Source organism: Nicotiana tomentosiformis, chromosome 8 (genome assembly GCF_000390325.3).
Source record: "Nicotiana tomentosiformis chromosome 8, ASM39032v3, whole genome shotgun sequence".
Classification (NCBI taxonomy): domain Eukaryota; kingdom Viridiplantae; phylum Streptophyta; class Magnoliopsida; order Solanales; family Solanaceae; genus Nicotiana; species Nicotiana tomentosiformis.
Window position 1 is genome coordinate 66115110 of NC_090819.1, and position 23345 is coordinate 66138454.

The 23345-nt window shown below is 39.6% G+C and overlaps 1 non-coding gene across 1 annotated transcript; it reads left to right on the forward strand.

The window, feature by feature from the left end:
* The first annotated feature begins 22530 nt into the window (after positions 1-22530).
* LOC117273369 (small nucleolar RNA R71) lies at positions 22531-22637 on the forward strand. The gene has a single exon (XR_004503381.1). It is a non-coding gene; the product is annotated as a small nucleolar RNA R71 (small nucleolar RNA).
* Positions 22638-23345: the final 708 nt, after the last annotated feature.

Genomic DNA, 23345 nt, shown 5'->3' on the forward strand with positions numbered 1-23345 from the left:
GTAGCAAGTTGTACGTGAAAGACTTAGCAAAAACACATTCAAATAAGTTTTGGGCATGCATTAATTCCCTAGGATAATCTAAGTCATGGATTCATGATAAGCAACAGACCTTAAGTAACCAGTTATGCTTAAACATGAAAGTGAGCAATCAATTAGGCTGGACACTTATAATAGGCATGCATTATGGCTAGTAATGTTAGAAAAAGCATATTAGGCTAAGAATTTAGACAATGTCGTTGCATGATTTGTAGAGAAATAGCACTATGCATAAACGATTCAATAGAGAGACATTCAGGCAATTTTGAACAAGAACCTAATTTCCTACAGATACCAGAAATCAAGACAAGGTGCAATTGACATCAATCAGGTTTTAATTACAAGTCAGACAGGCATCATGAATCAACATAACTAACCATACATGAGTTAAAATCAGGACTTGAATAGAACTGAAGCTAGTGGAACTACAAAGGAGTACTAAAACAAGCAGAATTGTATACAAAGTAGCATAATATCGAAATTAACTCAAGGACATCCAAGTAGCATTAGTGCACAAATAGAAGGAGGTAGAATTGCGAGAGTATAAGGTACTAAGCAGTTGCAAACAACGAAGAGTGAGAAACTCAAAATTTTTGAAATAGCAGTGATTGCGGGAGAACAATGAAACCCCAAATCTCCAGTGCTTCAAAGGTCACAAGAGCCTCGAAGTGGGCCCCGAACAGTACTTGCACTGGAGGAGGCTAATGAATAGATTCTGGTGGCCATGACTTTCAGTCGGCCAAAATCAAAGTCTCAGAATAATATAGATGAGTGAGAGTGAGAGAATATTGGTAGTAACAGTAGTAAAGTAATAGTCGTTAAGACCTAGAAGTGGAATGGGGAATGAGGGTTTATATAGTTGTAAAAATTGAACGAACAAACAAGGAAACATAGTTAATCGAACACAGACAAGGAAAGAAAAGCATGCAAAATCAGTCCAGGATCAATTTAGGAGAAAAATCGGGCAAACCCTAGTGTAAGAAGGAGAACACAATCAGTCAAAGATCTCACTGAATCGGACCCATATGGCCTGGTAGTGAATGTATATAGACGAAACATCGTCTGGATCTTGAAGATTTGGAGACGATTGCACTCGATTCAATATGTGGTACTTGCCAAAAATAGGCAAGTACTAGGTGATACCATAACCATGTAAGTAACGAAGAGACAAAGCACAAATGGAAGGAAATTCATGGAGAGATTCCATATTAGGGTCGGAGTTGGAGAGAACAAGGGAGGCGGCTGCTAGGGTTTGAGAGGATAAGAAGAGGATAGGGAGTATTTGGGGGCGGCTTCTCAGGGAAAATGGGCATTAGGGTTTGGGTTTGGTTTATTAAAAATGGGTGATGGTTTGTGGGCTGTTGATCTTTGAGATCAACGGCTGAGATAGAGGGAAAGAGTGGGGCGGGTCATTTAAATGGGTGTTGTCCGGGTTTTTTAAGAGGGTTGTTTGGTCGTGGGCTGTTGAAGGGTGAACTGGGATGGGCCAAATGATTTGGGCCTGATTTTGGTCCGAAATTGGCCCTGTATTGGGCTATAAATTGAATATAAAAATTTATTTAAAATAATTTATAAAAAGTAAGTAACAAATAATTAAAACATTAATTATGCATTAAAATAATTGAAAATAATATCTTAAAATTATAAAAATAAAAAAATATTATTTTAGCATAAATAATATAATAAATGTAATTATGTATAGAATATAGGTTGTTATAATTGTGTAAATAGCTCAGAAATACAAATGTAATTATATGAAATGAAGTAAAATATTATAAAACATACATGTAGGTGTAAATAATAAATTTGGATGATTAAGTCATCACAAAATAATCTGAAAGGGTAATTAATAAATATTTGAACAATTTAAATGCAAGAAAATTAATTTTAAAGCTATAACAATTATGAAAAATTATAAAAAATACTTATATGACTCTTGTAAATTGAGTAATAATGCAAAATGATATTTTGAAAGTATATAATATTTTATAAAATATGAGGACGAAATTGGGTATCAACAGCTGCCTCTCTTTACCCGGGAATGATGAAAGAGTTGTTGGGCAAAGAAAAATGATGACCAATTTTGTTCGAATGAGCGAGGATGATGTGTTTGGGAAAAACGGGGGCCGAACCCTATTTCTGAGTTACCTACATATCCCTGGTGTTACGGGAATCAGGCTGGGTATAGTTCTGGATCCAACGGCGAACGAAACCGATGGAGTTGTTATAAGAGTGGTCTTGTGTTTCGAAAAAGGATCTTGTCACGATCCAAACCGATGGACCATTACGAGTGCCCGAGTCCTACCTGTCTAACACCCCTAAGCATACGTCTAAGATATAAACACGAAATAGGGGTAAGTCATGCATAACATATATCAATAAACTGCTAAATCATATGAATAACATACATGTGGAAACATGCCCAAAAGACATATATATATACAGAATACGGTAGGGCGAGCCGACAAGGCTACTATGGACAACTATATATCAAAATAGAAGCCGACAAGACCACATACTATCCAACTATACATGACTGTCTACAGACCTCTAATAGAGTGTACAATTGTATAAAGGATGGGACTGGGACCTGTCATACCCATATATGTATACAAAAATATCGTAGCAAAACCTAATAGCAGCTCCGGATCAAATGGAGCACACCAACTCTTGCTGAGCAAGGCTTCTAAGAAGGGGGACCGTCAGCCTATCTACCTACACCTGCGAGTATGAAACGCAGGTCCCCGAGCAATAGGAGCGTCAGTACGAATAATGTACCGATTATGTAAGGCATAAAAATCAGTATATAAAAGACATGAAAGAAACATGAAGTAAAGGACTCAACCTGTAAGTATGAATAATTCTATGAATAATGAAACATTTACAATATCATGCATATACGTATAAATGTCATATCATGCATAGGTATATGCGTACATAATATCATCAAGCCTCTGAGGGCAACCCATCATATCATCTCGGATTCAGTGGGTGAAATTATCAACGTATGCCAGTTGATCAGGTGGTGGTGCATATATAACGCCATAACCTTTCCCTATACCCCATATACAAATAATATATGTGTATATAACGCCTTCTGGTCATGGGTCAATATACATGTATAAATGAATGCAATGCATAATGAAGTAAATCAATAAGATCTCTCAGAATGTCATAAGATCAATATGCCTTCGGTTAATATCACAAATAAACTTTATCAACTTACGTATTTTCTGAGACCCATGAACAGACGATATGATAATAGGACATATGGGGAATAAAGAACAAAGGCAACCCTAGTACTTCTAATAATAGAATTATTTGTGAAGGTTGCGTGTTTGCTCGTTTCATTGTATCATATGGATCATGCCAAAAGGAAAGATGGGATAGCCTTAACATACCTTATAGAAATATGTCCAATAACAACTCTTAACTCAGCTCAATGCACCTTAATTTACAACAATGACAATGAAGCTATTGTCAAGCTATGAATGGCTCTCTCCTTTATATAACGAAAGTAACTTAATCTGTAACAAAACGGGCAGTATTTTTCCTGATTTTACTTCTTTCTCAAGACTACTATAGATGAGACAACAACACAATACAATCAGCAACTCAAAAACATCTAACTACAATTCGGAACCTATAATACAACAAAAGGCCCAAATATACCATAACACACCCAATCAACATGTTATCAATTAGCCTGAAATTGCAATGACGAACAACCAGCCCACTATTCTACCACATGTGGAATTTCTCCACGCCTTTTATCCTTCCAAACTCCATAAATTAGCAGCATAATAGGCCAACACGAGTGGACTACAAAACGGTCCACTACAAGTGGAATAAATCGAACTCACGACTTTCGATCACCGTCCCGTGAGTCCTAACTATTAGGAAACGAATTTATCAATCTTTCTTGAGATTTAAAAGCTTAAATACAGTAAGTATGTGTTTTCTTAACTATGAAGTACCTTCCGAAACTCAAACTACAAAGAAAAAGAAAGGCGGTATAATGATACTTACGTCGTAGGGATACTAATCGCTTCTTGATTTCGTACCCGAGATGTTAATCCTTTTTGAAACCCTTGTATAAAGCTTAAGGGTAATTTTATGGGTATTCTCTGTTCATTGTCTATGGAAAAATGAAGAAAAAGAAGACTTAAGGAATATATATATATCCACTTTTGAAAAGTCAAAGAGGTGCCAGCTTGGCACCCTAGCATTGGTCCATCTTCAGACGCTTATATCTTTTTATCCAAACGTCGTATGAATGAATGGTTAATAGTATTGGAAACTAAATTCTAATACCTTAAATTTGGTATATAATATGTCCCAAAAATACCTCATATAATACACGAAATGTATTGCTTAAAAATCTTCGTTACAAGGCAAATCCTTAGTCGGTTTTTCCGCAACTTAAATTCGATTTTTCTCAAACTTTATATTTTGTATCCAAACATAATATATAGTCATATTCTGACTTTAGACTCATTTAAATCATGATTAACAAATCTCATATTCATTATACGTCACCTTGGGATGCACAGGATGTAACAATCTTTTCCCCTTAGAAACATTCGTCCTCGAATGTTAAATTCCCAGAGATCTAGAGAAATTTTGGTAGAGTCTCCTATGTAACGGTACTACTACCAACCTGTCATGTAGAAAACCCAACAATACAAAGACACACGGGGCCACAATCATAAATAACACCAATGGCTTCATACAACCAATGACAATAACTAACATAAGAATCCAATATCATATACGCACCTAAAGGCTGTGATGTCTCAGTATGCTCCTCCTCCGGAAGCGAAAACAAGTGAAGATACCTAGACTTCATGTCTTATTCAGCTTCCCAAGTCATCTCCTCCACATTCTTGTTTCTCCAAATTACCTTAACCGAAGCTACGTCCTTAGTTCTCATTCTACAAACATCTCTATCTAGTATAGCAATGTGAGATTCCTCACATGATAGTTGCTTTGTGACCTGAACATCGTCAACTAGAACGACTATAGAAAGATCTCTGATACACTTACGGAGCATAGACACATGAAAGACTGGATGTACAGACTCCAAGTTGGAAGGAAAGTCTAACTCATATGCTACTTGGCCTACTCTGCGTATAATCTTATAAGGTCCAATGTACCGAGGGCTAAGCTTTCCTTTCTTACTGAATCTCATAACGCCTTTCATTGGTGATACTTTTAGGAAGTCCCAGTCGTCTACCTGAAACTCCAAGTCTCATCATCGATTATCTGCATATGACTTCTGACGACTCTGAGCTGCTAATAGTCTTTCCCTTATAAGCTTAATCTTCTCAACTGCATGTTGTACCAACTCTGGTCCTACTAACTTAGTTTCCCCAACATCGAACCATCTGATAGGTGACCTACACTTCCGTCCGTAAAGAGATTCGTATGGATCCATCTGAATGCTGGAATGATAGTAATTGTTATATGCAAACTCAATAAGCGGAAGATGATCATCCCAGCTACCCCTAAAGTCTATCACATAAGTCCACATAGGGATGAAATGTTGTACTAAGATGACCGTCTGTCTGGGGATGAAATGTTGTACTAAGACTTACCTGAGTCCCCAATCCATTTTGGAAGGACCTCCAGAAATTAACTGTAAACTGAGCACCTCTATCTAAGATAATAGATATAGGGACACCATGGAGTCGTACCATCTCCTTAATATAAAGCCTTGCATAATCCTCTGCTGAATACGTAGTCCTGACAGGTAGAAAATGGGCTAATTTTGTAAGTTTATCAACAATCACCCATATAGAATCGAACTTACGCTGGATACGAGGTAAGCCTATGATGAAATTTATATTAATTACTTCCCATTTGCAAGTCAGAATCTCTATAGCCTGCAACAATCCACCGGGTTTCTGATGCTCAATCTTAACCTGCTGACAATTAGGGCATTGAGAAACAAACTCTTCTATAACCTTCTTCATTTCGTCCCACCAGTATATTTCCCTGATATCATGATACATCTTTGTCTCTCCTGGATGAACAGAATAACGAGAATAGTGAGTTTCTCCCATAACCTGCCGGTGCAGCCCTACCATATTAGGAACACATAATCGTTCTAGATATCTGAGGACTCCATCTCCTATAATCTCAAATGGTGCCTTCTCCTTTTGAGGGGTTGTATCTCTGTAATGAACTAGCACAGGATCCTCATACTAGTGTTCCTTCACTTTAGTTACTAAAGAGGATGTTGTCGTGTCCTAAATAGTAACTCATGTATCACTTGAATCCAGTAATTGAACTCTAAGACTAGCTAGCTGATGAATCTCATGGGCTATCTTACTCTTCTCTGGCTATAAATATGACAGGCTACCCATAGATCTACGGTTGAGGGTGTCAGCTACTACATTCGCCTTCCCTGGATGGTATAAAATATCAACATCATAGTCTTTTAGTAGCTCTAACCATCGCCTCTGACGTAAATTGAATTCCTTTTGCTTGACGATATACTGAAGGCTCTTATGATCCCTATAGATATCAACATGTATGCCATACAAATAGTGCCTCCACATCTTTAGTGCATGAATCACCGCGGCTAAATCTAAATTGTGGGTCGGGTAATTCTTCTCGTACTTTCTTAGTTGTCTAGAAGGATAAGTGACAACCTTACCATGCTGCATCAATACACAACTCAATCCAATGCCTGAAGCATCATAATAGATAGCATAACCATCAGTTCTCGTTAGGAGTGTCAGAACCAGTACTGAAGTCAATTTGTCCTTCAATGACTGGAAACTCTGCTCACAAGCATCAGTCCACTGAAACTTAGTTGCCTTCTGAGTCAACTTTGTCAATGGTGCTGAAAGAGAAGAAAAGCCCTCTACGAATCTCCTGTAATAACCTGCCAAACCCAGGAAGCTACGAACCTCCGTCGGTATCATGGTTCTAGGCCAAGTCTTCACTGCCTCAATCTTCTGTGTATCAACCTGGATACCCTCACTTGAAATAATATGCCCAAGGAAAGCTACAGAATTCACACTTAGAGAATTATGCGTACAACTTCCTTTCTTGTAGAACTCTGAGCACAGTACGCAAATAATCTGCATGCTCAGCCTCTGAACGGAAGTAAACCAAAATATCATCTATAAATACAATCACGAACAGATCTAGAAAGGGTCTAAACACACGGTTCATCAAATCTATGAATACTGCTGGGGCATTGGTCAAATCGAACGACATAACACAAACTCCAAGTGCCTGTATCTAGTCCTAAATTCTATCTTTGGAATATCTTTCTCTTTAAACCTTACTTGATGGTACCCAGACCTCAAGTCTATCTTCGAGAAACACCTGACACCCTGCAACTGATCAAATAAATCATCGATCCTCGAGAGCGAGTACTTATTCTTGATCGTCTCCTTATTCAACTGCTTGTAATCAATACACATTTTCAAGGAACCATCTTTCCTTCTCGCAAATAACACAGGTGCTCCCCACGGTGATGTATTGGGTCTAATAAAGCCTTTTTCAAGCAAATCTCTTAGTTGTTCTTTCAACTCTCTCACCTCTACAGGTGCCATTCTATAAGGAGGAATAGATATCGGCTAAGTATCTAGTAATATGTCAATAGAAAACTCAATCTCCCACTCTAGCGGAAGGCCTGGAAGCTCATCGGGAAACTCATTAACCACCAGGATAGACTGAAGGGTCGGTGACTCTTCTTTCACATCTTGTACCCAAACTAAGTGATAAATATAGCCCTTTCTGATAATCTTCCTTGCCTTGAGATAGGAAATAAACCTACCTCTCAGTGATGCAGTATTACCTTTCCACTCCAGAACTGACTCCCCTGGAAACTGGAACAAAACCTTATTTGATCTACAATCAATGTTAGCATAATAAGAATCCAACCAATCCATACCCATTATAATATCAAATTCTACCATATCTAACTCAATCAGGTCTGGCACTGTAGAACGACTATGAAATACTACTATAAAATCTCTATATACCTGTTTAGCTACTCAAAAGGTTCAATCAACTCAAGTTCTATCCCAAACTTACTAGCAACCAACAGAGTGACGTACGATAAGGTGGAACCTGGATCAATCAATGCATATACATCATATGAGGAGACTGATAATATACTTGTAACAACATCAGGTGACGACCCCTGATCCTATCGACCCGCTAATGCATAAATGCAGTTATGAGGACCGGTTGAGCTAGATGCTCCACTTCTGCCTCTACCACGACTGGCTAGTGCCTGTGAACCTTGCCCGGGGGGGAGGTACTGATGATGACGAACTAGTTATAGATCCCGCTGGCTGAACTATACCTGTACTACCTCTTGTCAGATAATCTCTCATAACATGGCTTGGATAACTACAAGTATAACAAACATCCAACCCCACAAGGCACTGCCCGACATGCTTCTTACCACACTGAGAACATCGTGGCAAGGGCAACCTCATCTAACTTGACTCACCCCTATACTGAGAACTAGAGGCCCAAGAACTATGATTGGGCCCTGAATATGTGGACCGATCAAATCTCCTACCGGAAAACTAGGGGGGTGAACTAGCCGATGGCTAAGCTGGATACCTTGGGTACTGATGTCTCTGACCACATTGAAACTCACCAGAAGGACCTGAAGATCTTGCTCTCTTACTCTGGCCCATATCATGCTTGCAATCGGCCCTATACTTCTGCTTATGCTCCTCTACACCCTAAGCGTATGCCTAAATATGAGAAATAACCATGCCTGGCTGAAGTGAGACCGACATACAGTTATTAAGCAGGTGAGGCTCCAACCCCATCACAAACCGGTGAACCCAATCCTCTATCTTAGCTATAATAGTGGGAGCATACCCAGCCAAAGAATCAAACTGAAGGATGTACTCCCGAACACTTATATTACCCTGCCGAAGGGTCAAGAACCTATCAACTCTGGCCCGTATAAGCTCTGGTGGAAAATAATAATGAAGAAAAGCCTCTGTAAACTACTGCCATACTGATGGAATGGCATCCTCACCTCTGGATAACTCCCAAGACTCGTACCAATTAACTGTAACATCCCAAAGTCTATAGGAAGCTAGATCAACTGACTCAGTCGTAGTGGCCTTCATTGCCCTCAAAGTCCTCTGCATCCTATTTATAAATACCTGAGGGTCCTCATTTGGATCTGCTCCAATTAATACCGGAGGGTCCAAATTAACAAAATCACGAACCCTCACACTGATGGCCCTATATCCATGACCAATACCTACCTCCTGGCGCCGAGCCTGTGCGGCCACTAATAGAGTCAATATCTGAATAGCATCTCTCATCTCCCGACCCGGTGTATATAGCTGAGGCGTTAGGGGGTACTGGGGCAGGCGCTAGAGCTGGTGCCCCTCGAATCTCTTCTGGAGAGGGCAAGGTATGTGAAGTCTGAGATGGAGTCTCACTCTACGACTTTCCTCGAGCCTTGGTAAATTGTGGCGCTCAACTCGTAGTCTCATCAGTCATAGATTTTCCCTTCTGGGCGGCTGTGGCCTTATTAGGCATCACTGAAAACATAAAATATTGTTAGAAAAATGAATCCTTATAGCACACGATCAAAGATAAGAAGGGAAGATAACATCCTATATGTCCTGCAACCTCCTTTTATAAGTGTGTTGCACAACACACTCATAAACAAGACTCCACTAGACACGGTCTGTAGAGAACCCTAGGACAGAACTGCTCTGATACCACTTTTGTCATGACCCAAACCGATGGGCCATGACGAGTGCCCGAGTCATACCTGTCGAACACCCCTAAGCATACGTCTAAGATATAAATATGAAATAGGGGTAGGTCATGCATAACATATGTCAATAAACTGCTAAATCGTGTGAATAACATACGTGAGGAAACATGCTCAAAAGACATATATAACATATACATATATATATATATATATATAAAGACATATGTACATATACATGCGGAATACGGTAGGGCGAGCCGACAAGGCTGCTATGGACAACTGTATATCAAAATAGAAGCCGACAAGACCACATACTATCAAACTATACATGACTGTCTACAGATCTATAATAGAGTGTACAACTATATAAAGGACGGTACCGGGCCCCGTCATACCTATATATATATACAAAAATGTCGTACCAAAACCTAATAGCAGCTCCGGATCAAATGGAGCACACTAACTCTTACTGAGCAAGGATCCTAAGAAGGGGGACTGTCAGCCTGTCTATCTGCACCTGCGGGCATGAAACACAGGCCCCCAGGCAATGGAGGCGTCAATACGAATAATGTACCGAGTATGTAAGGCAAAAAAATTAGTATATAATAGACATGAAACAAATATGGAGTAAATGGCTCAACCTATAAGTCTAAATGGCTCTGTGAATCATGAAATATTTATAATGCCATACATATGCGTATAAATGTCATATCATGCATAGGTATATGCGTACATAACATCATCAAGCCTCTGAGGGCAACCCAACATATCATCTCGGCCTCAGTGGGCGAAATCATCAACGTATGCCAGTTGATCGGGTGGTGATGCATATATAACGCCATAACCTTTCCCCATACCATATATACAAATAATATATGCGTATATAATGTCATCTGGTCATGGGTCAATATAAATATATAAATGATGCAATGCATAATGAAGTAAGTCAATAAGATCTCTCAGAATGTCATAAGATCAATATGCCTTCGGTTAATATCATAAATAAACTTTATCAACTTACGTATTTTCTGAGATCCATGAACAGACGATATGATAATAGAATACATGGGGAATCAAGAATATAGGAAACCCTAGTACTTCTAAGAATAGAATCATTTGTGAAAGTTGTGTGTTTGCTCGTTTCGTTGTATCATATGGATCATGCCAAAAAGAAAGAAGGGATAGCCTTAACATACTTTATAGAAATCTGTCCAATAACAATGCTATACTCAGTTCACTGCACCTTAATCTACAACAATGACAGTGAAGTTATTGTCAAGCTACGAATAACTCTCTCATTTATATAACGAAAGTAACTTGATTTGTAACAAAACGGGCAGCATTTCCCCTGATTTTACTGCTTGCTCAAGCATACTATAGGCGATACAACAACACAATACAATCAGCAACTCTAAAACAACCTAACTATAATTCGGGACCTTTAATACAACAAAAATCCCAAATATGCCATAACACATCCAATCAACAAGTTATCAATTAGCCTGAAATTGCAACGACGAGCGACCAACCCACTATTCTACCATAGGTGGCATTTCTCCACGCCCTCATCGTCCCGTGAGTTCTAATTATTAGGAAACGAATTTATCAACCTTCCTTGAGATTTAAATGCTTATAGACAGCAAGTAGGCATTTTATTAACTATGAAGTGCCATCCAAAACTCAAACTACAAAAAAATGAGAGGCGGTATAATGATACTTACATTGTAGGGATCGTTCTAATGTTATCGCTTCTTGATTTCGTACCCGAGATATTAATCATTTTTGAAACCCTTGTAGAAAGCTTAAGGGTAAGTTTATGGGTCTTCTCTGTTTATGGTCTATGGAAAAATGAAGAAAAAGAAGACTTAAGGCATATATATATATATATATATATATATATATATGTGTGTGTGTGTGTGTGTGTGTGTGTGTGTGTATATATATATCCACTTTTGAAAAGTCAAAGAGGTGCTAGCTTGGCACCCTAGTATTGGCCCATCTTCATACGCTTATATCTTTTTATACGGACATCATATGAATGAACGGTTAAGAGTGTTGAAAACTAAATTTCAAGACCTTAAATTTGGTATATAAAATGTCCCAAAAAACCCTCATATAATATACGAAATATATTTCTCAAAAAGCTTCATTACAAGGCAAATTCTTAGTGGGTTTTTTCGCAACTTAAATCCGATTTTTTCCAACTTTATATTCTATATCCAAACATCATATATAGTCATATTATGACTTTATACTCATTGAAATCATGATTAACAAGTCAAATATTCATTATACGTTACCTTGGGACACACAGGATGTAACAGATCTCTTTGACAGGATAGTGTCGTGAGTAACAGGTAATTTCGGTTGAAGTCATGAATGTGAATTTGAATGTTACGAGTATTTGAGATAAACGTTTGAGAAGCTACGGGACAAAGAGTAAATAATTGATGATTATCGGTTACGTTAGAGATATCAAAAGATGTGAACATTGTGAACGGAAACTGGAGCGAGAATTGCTCCCATTTGTAGAACGATTACCTGCCGAGTTACCTTCAAAGCTTAAAACATGATGCACTTGAATATATAGGGTTATTGAGGAAATTTAAACATGATGAAAATTCCCTTTGGGCCATGAGAGTTGTCTTTGGACGCTGTGGATGATGTCCTTAGACCATGACGTCATGGGCCATGAAGCGTATGATAAGGGATTCGCAGGCCATGAAATGGTGTCCTTTGGCATGAGGATTATGCCTCTAGACTATGACACCTTTGAATAATGATATGAAGTTTCAAGAGATCCTCATGCCATGGTATGATGTCTTCGGGCTATGAAGATGATGCCTTCGGACAATGTGGCGATGTTCATCCCGTGAAATGCAAAGATGCGGTGATACTGATAATTTGATAGAGGGAATAGGTGATGCTTAATCATTGGCTAGAATGAAACAAGGCAGCGCTTTGCCTTTGATCCTTGTCTTGATGCCTTGTTCGAGTCACCCTAAGTAACATCTGGCTACTACAGAAAAATAAAATTTTAAATATGCATTTATGATAAATCATTTGTGAAAAATGCAGTTGTTCAAAATATGTGATGATGCATAAAACAAATATTTTTTTTTGAATCAGAAACAGTGACACGTTCCGAGACATTGCAACCTTCTCAACTCGGAATTTTGAGGACCCTCCTCAAAATTTTGCCCTAGTTTAGATACATGCTTCCTGCGATACACTTCTTGGCGATCCTTAATGTAATAAGATTGACAAAACTCGAAATCTTGCCTCTGTTTATGATCGTAGAGAGGAATGAATATTTTATTATGATGTGACCAAACCCACAAGGCTGCCTACGTATCCCCTCTTAAATGGGAATTAGGTCAAGCGTAGTTCAGGTTACATCAAAAGAAAGTGCAAACATAATCACAAACATAATATCTCTTGACTGCGTCCGAATTAATAGTTTTTGGCCATATTTCTCCATCCATCTTTGCAAGTATAAGCGCTCCTCCTGTCAGTACTTGGTGAACGATGTAAGCGCCTTGCCAGTTAGGTGAGAATTTCTCTTTTGCTTCGTCCTAATGCGGGAAGATCTGTTTCAACACCAATTGCCCCGGGGTGAATTGCCTCGATCTAACCTTTTATTAGAAAGCCCTTGCCATTTTATTCCGGTAGAGTTCACCATGACACACTGTGTTTATCCTCTTACCGTCAATGAGAGCCAGTTTCTCATACTGCTCCGAATCTATTCCGCATCGCTGAGCTCGGCCTCCTGTATGATTCTTAGGGAAGGAATCTCCGCCTCGGCGGGTATAACAGCTTCAGTACCATAGACCAATAGATAGTGGGTTTCCCCAATTGACGTAAGAACTATGGTGCGGTACCCGAGCAAAGAAAATGGTAGCTTTTCATGCCATTGCTTGTAGTTGTCCACCATCTTCCTTAATATCTTCTTGATGTTCTTGTTGGCAGCTTCTACGGCTCCATTCATCTGCGGCCTGTATGCTGTAGAATTCCGGTGCTTGATCTTGAATGTTTCACACATGGCTTTCATCATATCACTATTGAGATTGGCGGCGTTATTGGTAATGATTGACTCAGGTACTCTGAATCGACAAACAATACAATATCGAACAAAATTTGCTACGACCTTCTTAGTCACAACTTTATAGGAAGCGACTTCGACCCATTTTGTGAAGTAATCTATAGCCACAAAAATGAACCTATGTCTATTTGTAGCAGTGGGTTTAATTGGTTCGATGACATCCATGCTCCCAGGCAGAGAAAGGCCAGGGTGAACTCGTTGCATTGAGTTCGTTGGGCGGCACTCGTATCATATCAGCATGGACCTGACATTGGTGGCACTTCTGTACATACTTGATGCAGTCTATCTCCATAGTCATCCAGAAATAACCTGCCTTTAATATCTTCTTAGCCACAATGAAACCATTCATATGAGGACCGCAGGTTCCTGTGTGCATTTCTTCAAACAATCTAGATGCCTCCTTAGCATTGACACATCGTAGCAATCCCAAGTCAGGAGTCCTTCTATATAGAACTCCTTCGCTCTGAAAGAAGTGGTTAGCCAATCTTCGAAGCATGCGCTTCTGAGTGTGTGTAGCATTTTTTGGGTATTCCCCTTTCTCCAAATATTCCTTGATATCGTGGAACCATGGATTTCCGTCAAACTCCTCTTCAACATAAGCTGGCTGCTCACGAATCTCTATCGAGATAGGATCGATGAAATTCTTGTCCGAATGTTGTATCATAGAATACAAGGTAGCCAATGCATCGCAGAAATAGTGTCAACTTCTGGGCTATCCATGTCAAAGCACAACAGGTGCGCTCCAACAAAGAGTACCGGGATTCGTAAGGTGTGAACTTCTTACTCAGATAATATATTGCCTGCTCTTTTCTCCCGATTTCATCATACTGCCCCAGGACGCAACCAAAGGCTCCATCCAACATGAACAGGTATGACAATAAAGGTCTTTCTAGCTCTATCAGGGCCAACACGGACGGCTTAGACAAGTACTTCTTGATTTTGTCGAAAGCCTTTTGACATTCTTTTGTCCAGCTCATCGCAACATATTTCAAGAGCATCTTGAAGATCGACTCACATATCACTATTGACTGTGCTATAAAATGGTTGATATAATTGAGGCATCCTAGAAAACTGATCACATCCTTCTTGTTCTTTGGCGGTTGCAAGTCCTGAATAGTTTTGATCTTTGACGGGTATAGCTCAATACCACGGCGACTGACGATGAAACCCAACAACTTCCCAGCAGGGACTCCGAAAGCATATTTTATAGGATTTAGCTTTAGATTGTACTTTCGAAGTCGGTCAAAGAACTTCCTCAGGTCAGCTATGTGATCCGAACTTCTCTTAGATTTGATAATAATGTCATCCATTTACACCTATATTTCCTTGTGTATCATATCGTGGAAAAGAGTAGTCATGGCCCTCATATAGGTAGCCCCAATGTTCTTCAAACCAAATGGCATTATTTTGTAACAATATATCCATCATGGTGTGATGAAGGCTGTCTTTTCGGCGTCTTCTTTGTCCATCCAAATCTGGCAGTATCCTGCGAAGCAATCCACAAAGGATTGGAGTTCATGCTTGGCGTAGTTGTCAATTAGTATGTATATGTTGGGCAATGGGAAATCATCCTTAGGACTCGCTCCATTCAGATCTCGATAGTCAACGCACACTTTGACTTTCCCATCCTTCTTTGGAACTAGCACAATATTGACTAGCCAGGTTGGGTACTCGACCACTCAAAGGACCTTGGCTTCGATTTGCTTGGTAACCTCTTCCTTTATCTTCAGACTCATATCTGGCTTGAATTTCCTCAGTTTCTGCTTTACCGCCGGACACATGGGGTTGGTAGGTAGCTTGTGAGCTACTATGGATGTGCTTAACCCAGTCATGTCATCATAGGACCATGTGAAAATATCCTTATATTCCTTTAGAAACTTGATATACTCTTCCTTCTCTGACGGCAATAGATGAATGCTAATGCGAGTTTCTTTGACTGTTTCAGAATACCCTAAGTTAACTGCCTGAGTTTCTTCCAAATAGGACTTTGGTTTGTTCTTAAAATTCTCCAACTCTTTGATATTTTCCTCAGGTATTATATCATCCTCCAAATATTTCGAATCACTTTCCTTATGTTGCATGATCTCATTATATGTCACAGTCGTAGGTTCATAAGGATATGTAATAATTACGCTGAAACGAATGTAGAAAGATAATAATAAATAAACGAAAGCAATAATGCAATAAAAAACTTAAAATTATGAACAAGTAAGACTCGATGTCTCGAGTAATTATTTCAAAAACAAATACTAAAAATGTCTTAAATGCCCAAAACAATTGTAAAATAAATCATGCTAATTCTACCAAGGCTACCCAGGTACTCGGCGAGCCAGGGATGGTGCAGCAGTCCAGTTCTTGAGAACAACTCCTTCTCCCACTGTCTGAATGGTAAGGTCTTCCTCCTCCTCCTCTAAGATTGCACTGCAGTCCATATCTTCCTCATCCAAAAACAGCTTCCTCATACATGCCAAAACTTCGTCTTCCTCGGATCCCCAAATTATATCAGTCTGGCGAATGCAGTGGTGGTATGGGTTGTTCTAATGGATAGTAAGCGGCACGCCACAACGCTGTCCAATCTTGATATTCTTGCACGGTATATTCATACCCGAGGCTAAAGGTTGTGCCATGATATTATGGTCGTACCAGTTCCGTGATCCCTTGAAGTTTTCGGCCAAGACCTTTGCCTAGTTCATACCCCAACCACATCAGTATGCTTTCTATCTTATTGCTCCACAATCATCCCTTCTCTATTGCATTTACTCGCTAAAAGTGGTGGTATTTTTCTCCTCCTAATTTTCTTATGTTCTCGATAACTGGCACAGTTTGGTTGATGTAGATAAGGTTGCTTCCATCTTTGTGAATAATCACCTCTTGATGATTCTACTCAAACTTCACAGCCTAATGTAGAGTAGAAACGACTACCCCAACTGCGTGTATCCATGGTCGTCCCACTAACAAGTTGTAGGTGGCAGATATGTCTAGCACTTGGAATTCGACATCGAACCAGGTCGGGCCCATCTGCAGATCAAGGTTGATTTTTTCGAAAGTTGCTCTCTGAGATCCATCGAAAACCTTCACATTCATGTTTCCCATCCGTATCTCATTCAGGACTTTACCCAGTCTTTTCAGAGTAGTCAGCGGGCATATGTTCAGACTCGAACCCGCATCTATCAGAACCCTGGCAATGAACTTGTCTTCGTATTGCACAGTGATGTGCAATGCTTTGTTGTGACTCAACCCTTCTGGAGGTAGCTTGTCTTCGTGGAAATTAATCTTGTGACTCTCCAGTACCTGCCATACCATATTAGCTAAATCCCTACTAGTGATACCGGTGGATACATAAGCTTCACTTAATACCTTCATCAAGGCATTCTTGTGTGCATCTGAATTTTGCAACAGTGATAAGATAGATATATGGGCGGGAGTCTTTTTCAGGTGATCAACAACAGAGTATTCCATCGCTTGTACCTTTCTCCAAATATCATCAGTGTGTGTCTCCACAACAGGTGGCTTAGATGTGGTCTCTTTACTTATTCTTCCAAGATTCTCAGGTGTATAAACTCTACCAATTCTGGTCATTCCTTGCGCAACACCTGTCTCTTCCATCTTGGTTTTTCCTTTTCTTCTTGCCTCCGCCACATAATCCCATGGGACATCATCATACTTATAAGACGGTGTTAGAGCTACCATCACAGTGAAAGACGTAGCTACCTTAACCTCAAACGGTGCCTGGGTTTGCACCACAATCGGCGATAGGGTGACTAGAGATGTTTTAGGAGCATCACCCTCTTAAATAAGTCCGATGGATCCCTCCTAATCCCATTCTTCATTTGTTGCTATCACATTAACTCGTCGCCCTTATGATCGGAAAGAGGGTTACATTTGGAGCGACCTCTTTTGCTTGTTTAACTTTGGTGTCAATCAGTGTCTGAATATTATCCTTCAACATGCGGCATTCCTCAATGGTATGAACCTTCATGCCTGAATGGTAGGCACAAGTTTTGTTAGGGTTAACCCACTGGGAAGGGTTCTTGACAGAAACAACAGGAATAGGGATGATGTAACCAACGACCTTTAGTCTTTCATACAGTTGGTCTATGGGTTCAGCAATTGGGGTGTATTGTCTGGGAGCTATGCGGTCAAAGTTTGGTTGTGGCTTTGGGTAGTTTTGGCGGGCGGGAGGAGGTGAATGGTAATATGCAGGTTGGGTATTATATGTATGGTAGTTGGTGGCGGGGTATTGGTATTTTGGAGGTGAGGGTTGATATGTGGGTGGAGGTATTTTGTATGTGAGGAGAGACTTAGGGCCTTGGGCTACCATCACGGCACCCACTTCTTTCTTCTTCGAGATGCCTCCTGATTGCAAGGCTTTGTTGGTGGCTTACAGTGCCTCCAAATTGGTCACCATTCCGCTCTTGATTCCTTCTTCATCCTTTCTCCTAACTTGATGATGTCTGAGAACTTGTGATTCTCTATAACCATCAGTTTTTCGTAATACTGCGGATCCTAAGCTCTGACAAAGAATTTGTTCATTTGTTCTTCTTCAAGTGGTGTCCTCACCTTGGCGGCCTCTGATCTCCAACGAGTAGCATACTCGCGGAAGGTTTCTATTGGCTTCTTCTTGAGGTTCTGGATATAGAAGACATTTGTCGCGTTCTATGTATTGTACCTGAATCTGTCCATGAAATCAGATGCCATGCTTACCCAATTTGCCAATTCTTTGGATTCTATCTGATATACCATGATAATGCATCTCCTCCTGTAAGACTTCGCATAAACAATTTCATGCGGATTTGTTCATTCTTGCCTACTCCCACAAGCTTGTTAGAGTAAGTTCTCAGATGCACCTTAGGGTCACTGGTGCCATCAAACATCTCAAACTTAGGAGGCTTGTATCCCTTCGATAGTTCTACATCTGGTTGGATACACAAATCTTTGTAGTTCAAACCTTCAACACCCTTCCCGCCTTCAACACTATGGACTCTCCCTGTCAGTTTCTTGAGTTCCTCAACCATGTTTTGGATGAGCAGGTCCTTCTCAGTCGGTTCAGGTATATATATGGTTTGTTACGAGGTATGGGGTAAGGTTTCCATGTATATCGGGTTGTCTTGGTCAGTTTCTGGAACTTGGGTATATGGGTGATCATTGATCGAAGTTTGAGGGTGATCGAAGGTGAGTTGTGGTGCATTTTAAGGGATGTGATAAGTGGTGGTTTGAAAATACTAGGTTGGATGATGGTGGTGGTGTTGAGGGGTTTGCACTGGTGGCGGGTTAAGGTTTTTAGGAGGTGCAGGATTGTGATACATGTGCGTCATGGGACCATTTCTCGTCCTCGAGCAATCAAACTACATTTCTACATAGACACGACCTTTTTAAACAACTCCCATAACTCATCACACCAAGAATATTTAAAACAGATTAAGCACAATACCGTAACATCCTAGCCTCAAGATTTGACTCAAAAGCACCACACACTATTTATAACCCGCTCACTTAATCTAACACAAAGATCAAGCACTACCTTTCCTTCATGAATCAAGTGCGCTCACACAACAATAGAGAGTAGTTCCACACATAATGAAATTTAAGAACAATTTGGAACTCAAGATAGAAAGAATTCTCTCACTCTCAGAAATAACATTCATATGCCACAAAAGATGTACTATAGGCTTGCCTGTAGTATAATACTCTACTAATTGAGCTCATTCAGTCAAGGATTAAGTAGGACTTTCATTGGTTGTAATGTAGGCTGCGGGATGGGTAGGATACATTTGGATATAAGAGTGACTACACCTCCTTAAGCACTTTTAATACATACAATTATCCATTCAAAACTCCACACTTATGTCAAACCAAAACTCCACCTTCACATCAATATACATTAACTCCCTATTTCTTTAAGCACAATTACATCAAGAGTCACCACTATCAAGGAATATTTTGCACAACAATACAACTATTATTTTTTCTCTTTCAATTCAAGGGGCTCTTACTTTTTCAAAACACTGCACCTTTCTTCTTATTTCAATAGTTCCACCTTTTACAAATTTCATAACAAATTCAAGTGCTCACGAGAGGTAACAATTCAAATAGATGGTCAATTCAAACAAATGGGTAAAGCTTGTAATGTGGTTACCAAATAAACAGGATTACAGGCTCAAAGGGGCTAACTATGATACATAACAATTAGGTGGGTAAAAGCATATATCTGGCTTAACAAAGAAATACATATATCACTTCCAAGACTGAATAAAACTACTATTTCACTTTGCAAACACACGGGGTAAGTTCTAGACATCAAATGCAATGCACAACATAACACAAGACCTCACACACACATGGCACATAACTCAATTAGGATTGGACTATCAAGACGCTCTAGTCAAAGCAGTTAGCCAATGTTAAGATCATACAATTTAAGGTACTTATACAAGAGTCAAAAACTGAGCATAAGCATAACAACTAAAGCACTTACTATTCTCAAGGCATACTAAAATCAAGAGATATTGCTTTCATTTCAAATCATAGCATAAGGTTCCCTACTCCTACAAAATAAAAAACTAACTACACCCGATTCAAACAAAACCCTTGGAAAAAAACCGCGGCACAAAAAAAAATCAAGGGGGAATTATTACACTACCTACAAACGAAAATCTTTTTGTCTTTTTTCTTTCGACTTTAATCCCTCAAGAAACCTTTCGATGATATCCATCGTCGGGAAAAAACAAAAAATTTAAAAAATTTATGTTTTTTTTTATCTCTAACTACTAAAACTAATATACATACATACATACATACATACATATATACATATAACATATCCCCCACCCCACACTTTAAGTTGTGGTATGTCCCCATGACACACAATTAAAAAGCATAAGGTAAAGGAAACTTCCCTGAATATCTAGTCGGGGTCTGAGTTGAAGTCGGGCTCCACTCCTCATGCCCGAACTAATACACACATCCATGCAGAAATCTTCTTCTCAGCCTTTTTGGCGTACACCCCACATTTATCTTTCTCACTCGGTGCAGCCTTCTCTTTTGAGCCCTTCACCTTCCACTCAACACTTGCAGCTCGTTTGTCCTTTTGCACCCCCTTTCTACATTCATATCAAAAGTCACCATCTCCTCACCCACTCTAAGCATGAGTTTCCCCTCATGTATATCCAATATTGTTCTACCCGTTGCTAAGAATGGTCTTTCTAGGATGAGGGGGACCTCCTTTTTCTCCTCTATTTTCACCACTATAAAGTCTACAGGAAATACGAATTTATCCACCCGAACTAACACATCTTCCACTATCTCCTCGGGTATTAGATTCGTTTAGTCCGCCGGCTGCAAAGATATTGGTACTGACCTTATCTCTCTAATCTCCTTCTCCAGTTCTCTGTAAATAGATAGAGGCATTAAATTAATTAAGGCACCAAAATCATATAATGACTTAGCAAAATTAATAGAACCTAAAGAGCAAGGTATAGTAAAACTCCCTGGATCTCCACACTTTTGTGGGAGTTTGTTTTGCAATATAACACCGCAATGCTCTCTGAGCTTCACCACTGAGGTCTCCTCGATTTTTCTCTTATTTGTAAGGATCTCCATCAAGAATTTGGCATAAGTAGGCATTTGTGAGAGCACTTATGTTAATGGCACATTTACATGAACCTGTTTTAGTGCATCTAGAAATCTCCCAAACTGCTTGTCCAACTTTTCTCTATATAGCTTTTGAGGGAAAGGTAAAGCAGGCATATGCTCGCTCTCATCATGTTCTTCCCTTCTTGATTTTTCTTCCTTCTTCTTCCTCTCAATTTTCATCTGGCCTTTCTTCTTGTTGTCGTCATCATTCTTTAGCCGCGCCCCACTTTCCTTTTCAAGTATCACATCCTTTTAGATCGGGGTGGGATCTTTCAACACTTGCCCACTTCTCAGAGTTACAACATTCACTGTTTCGTAAGGATTTCTCTCAGTATCAGCGGCGAGAGTTCCTGGAGCCCTCACAGATAATATTGTTGCAATCTGTCCCACTTGTCTCTCCATGTTTCAAAAGCCAGTGCCTAGTTCTTTGATAGCTACTCCATGGGTGTCCATCCTCTCATATGTCTTGATAATGAAAGCCTTCATTAGATCCTCTAGACCAGGCTGAATGGGCTATTGAGGCTGATATTGTTTCCTCTACTGATTTTGGTATGCTGGAGCTCCTTATTCCTGGGGTCTGGGGTTGTTTTGTTACCATGCATTCGCAGTACCCCCAGGTGAACTCCATGAAAAACCAGGGTGCCTCTGACCCAATGTATTATAATTTCCCACAGCACTCACTTCCTCAGTTGAGGCTCGACACTCATGAGTAGGGTGTCCTCTTCCACATATATCACAAGCTGTGTGAGGCTCATTTTGTATTGAGGCTAAGGTCAGCTTTCATATTTCTTTAGCCATAGCATCAAGTTGTACCTGCAAAGATATATTAGCATCAACTTGGTGAACACCAGTTGATCTTCTTCTTTCAGCACTCTTAGAGGGCCACTGATTAGCATCTTCAGATAACTCATCAAGAATTATAACTATCTCATCTGGAGTCTTCTTCATCAAAGGTCCTCCCACTCCATTGCTCAATGTTCTATGCGAGGCCGGTGCCAATCCTTCCCAAAAATCCTGGAGTTGCATCCAGAGTTCAATTCCGCTATGTTGACACTTTCTAACTATCTCCTTAAACCTCTCCCATGCTTCAAAAACAGTTTCAGTCTCTTTTTGGCAGAAGTTATGGATTTCTCTTCAAATCTTGCACGTCTTGGCTGAGGAGAAATATTTATCAAGGAATTTCTGGTCATCTCCTCCCAAGTTCTAATCGAGCCACTGTGCAAACTCCGAAGCCACTCCTTAGCATCATCTTTAAGAGAAAAGGGGAATGCCTTTATGTACATTGCATCTTGTAACACCCCAATGTATTGAAAGGTGTTCATAATCTCCTCGAAGTCCATTAAATGAGTGTTTGGATTTTCGTTTGGCTTCCCTTTGAATACACATCAATTCTGAAGGGTTTGCAGCAACCCTTGCTTCAACTCAAAATTGTTTGCTGCAATTTTAGGTGGTCTAACACTGGATAATCCTTGATTGTAGACCAGTCTAACATAATCGCCAAGTGGTCTTCCAGGCAAGGGATGATGTTGATTAAGTTTGATACCCCTCTCTTCTTCATATATATTCTATGAATCTCTAATATTTGCTTCCACAGTATCCCGTGCAGCTTTTTCTCGTTGTTGGATTGCCTCTCTTGCAGCCAAATCTACATCATTATCACCGTTTCCAGCTCGAAACACACACTTAAATTATGCTCGCTAATCAGTATAGTATAATATTATTGTAGTTTCTAGCTTGATTGCTATCCAAGATGATCAACAATTGAGATTTTTATGAGTTCTAAATACAATTAACTAAGAACCTAAAGTTATTGACTAATGACAATCGCAAGAAAGGTAAGCAAGGAAGTTA